Genomic DNA, 3,443 nt, shown 5'->3' with positions numbered 1-3,443 from the left:
TATATTAATATAATATATATATAATATAGTATATAATAATATATATATATATATATATAATATATATATTATATATATATATTATATATATATATATATATATAGTATATAATTTTTATATTAGAGAGAGACGAGAGAGAGAGAGAGAGAGATTAATGGGTATTTCTTGTCATATAGGAGGGGATTTTCTCCATTGACGCTCTAAAAATTACATGATTGAGCGACATTATGGGATGATCCGCTCCGCGTTGAACTTGATCTACATATCCTAAAACCCCAACACACAAGTTTGGGGGTGAATCCGTCGTCGTTTGACCCATCCATCGAGCATGCGAAAAGTTCTATTTCATTCAAAACCGCTTAAAATTTGTATTACGACGTGGATGAAGGTCAAACGACGACGGGGTTCACCCCAAACTTTTGGTGTCGTGGAGGTTTAGACATATGTAGATCAAGTTTCAAGCGGAGCGATCATCCACAATGTCGCTCAATCATGTAATTTTTAGAGCGTCATAGAGGAAATCCCCCTATGACAAGATACATTATCTCATATATATATATATATATAATATATAAAAACTTTTAACCAATAACCACAAACCCAGGAATTTTAGGTAATTTTAACCTTTTTTATACTGGGGAGGGGATTTAGAGAATCCAGGGATAATGTATTAATATAAATATGTAGATATAAATAAAAATAAAAGGTATATATATACAGGCAATAAGCATTACAAAATAAAAGTGGGAATCATTATTCAGACACCATATATATATATATGATATGTATATATTATATATATAATATATACGTATATATATATATGATTAATGGTATCCATTGTCATAGGAGGGGAATTTCACTCGTTGAGCGCCTCTATAATCCATGATTGAGTTGACATTATGGATGATCCGGCTCCGTTGAAATCTTGATCTACATATTCTAAAACCCCAACACACCAAAGTCTTGGGTGAATCCGTCGTACGTTTGACCCTCCATCCGAGCGCATGTGAAAAGTTCTATCATTCAAAACCGTTAAAATTGATACGAGTGGGATGAAGGATCAATATGATGACGAGTTCAGCCCCCAAACTTGGTGTGTTGGGCGTTTTAGAATATGGTAGATCAAGTTTAATGAGCGGATCATCCACAATGTCGGTCACTCATGTGATTTTAGAGGCCGTCAAGGGAGGAAATGCCCTGCCTATGAAATGATACCCATTTAATCTCATATAATACGTATATATAATTATATATATTATATTATATATATATATAATATTAGTATTATATATATATAGTATATATATATATATATATAATTATATATATATATATATATATATTATATATTGGTTAGACCCTAGAGGGGGGTGGATCTAGGGTCTTAGTGCTAATCTAGTCCGATTATATGCCAATTAAAACAGCTTATTAATAAGTTATCGCTAGCAAATATGAAATACCACAAGATATAATAAGCTAGGATAAGCAATGCAAACAAGAGATTATATCCTATATGAATGAATATGTAATATCCAAGGGATAATAAACTAACACAGATCGATATATCTATCAAGAGATATACAAGTGATATGATGTAAGGGTATGCAAACACAAAGGAAAACAATCTAAACTAGGATAGTGGGCAATATAATCAACAAGCATATACAAAGGCGATTAAAGATATGAACATAAAAGTAAGTGTGCCAATTTGCAATCACAAACAACCAATTATGATTACGGAGTTCGGTCCCCAGACCTAGCGTCTCCGTTTCCTGCACCTGCGAGGAGATCTCTACTATCACAACCGGGTTTTTCTAAGCGTTCACAGGATTCCTTAGAAAGCGCGCATTGGCATTGTTACCTTAAATTACATTTAACATTGTTCTAGGTGAGACATTATTATCATTTAAGGGGACAAAGCTTATTTAATGTAACAGGGGAAGGTGGGCTAGAAACTCAAATTTATGGAGCTTGGTAATGCGCTAAAAGGGTAAAGCCAAGAATAAAAGATATATTCCACAAACGCTATCCATCTGAGTTGGATGGCTCTCTATAATTTCAGACATTTTCTTATAAAGTGGAGCGTTAAAGATTCAGCTGTTTCTTGAATGTATTAGACATAACACTTTACCGAGTGCTATTTGACCTAAGTATGCAAATATTATAAAAGCACGCTATAGCACCTAATAATCTTTGCAAAAACTAGTAAATGATGAAATCTTTGTAGTAAACCTAGCAAAATTACCACATAACTCTGCAAATTAACTAGTACTGTCATCTTCGTAAGAGAGTAATCCTAGAACAGCACTCTTGCTCCACATGCATCATGAACCTCTGAATATTGATCTGGGCATCAAGAGGCTCAGCAAGTAGATTGGCAGTTCTTAAGTTTCCACCATGAGTAGTTAACTAGTACCAAGCATCATCTTTCCATAAGCACCGTGCCTCTTTCAAGTTGAAGCAACATATCTATTTTATGAGAGAGCTCGGCCCTAAAATCCTTGAAGGAAGATATGAGAAAACTACTTAGGTAAAGGTTTAGAGTTGGAGTTAAGAATAATCAAAGAGAAGTGAAAGCCGTCTCTCTAAATACCAGGTTCCAATTGTCCAACAACTCCGACAAAAGCAATGAAATTTCACGAGACAATATATTTAAGCTTAAAATGTTAACGGAAAGACAGTTAACGAGCCGGACAACTTGTATTTTCAGAAAGAACAGGGTTTGATAAAAATTTGAAGGAAAGTAACACCGTATGAAAATCTGTCCTCGCCAGATAGACAACCTTTGCAAAGAATCAGACTTTCTGAATATGCTCGATTGACCAACTTTTCCAAGCAATACAAACTTGTTAACAATCAAATCAAGATACGCAGAAAAGAGTTATAGATTGGTTCTATATACAGGCAGAAAAGTAGAACGCAGTTTCTTTCCATTTTGCTACTATGTTTGCAGTGGTTTTCGTCTTTCTTTTTTCCGACCCTGACAACAAAATACTAAAGTTCAGCCATAGCCATAATTTCCAACCTATATATAGACTAGAGTAATATTCAAGATAGAAGTTGGCATTACAACATCAAACGCAAGCAATAATAGATCAAAAAAAAAAAGAAGAGAGAAATCTCAACCTTGGGGGCGCATTGATCCAAATATGACTCCTGCTCATAAGGATCCAACTGAAGTTTGAAAGGATCCCTATTTGCTGGCCTCTTATATCAGTACCACAAAAGCCTAAACTTGAGTTCAATCAAATGCCATCATCTCCTGCCATCTTGACGACTCAATACAATGTATTACATCACAACACCTAATGCCCACTCTATGCAAATCACACACTCCAATACTACGCGAAACTTTAACCGTGACAGAGAGATTCCTACAAACAACTGTTCTCAATACGAGCGAATTCAATACACTACACACATAAACCAACAACACCTC

This window comes from Asparagus officinalis, chromosome 8, assembly GCF_001876935.1.
Source record: "Asparagus officinalis chromosome 8, Aspof.V1, whole genome shotgun sequence".
Taxonomy (NCBI): Eukaryota; Viridiplantae; Streptophyta; class Magnoliopsida; order Asparagales; family Asparagaceae; genus Asparagus; species Asparagus officinalis.
The sequence above is the reverse complement of the archived record's forward strand: the minus strand, read 5'-3'. Positions refer to the sequence as shown.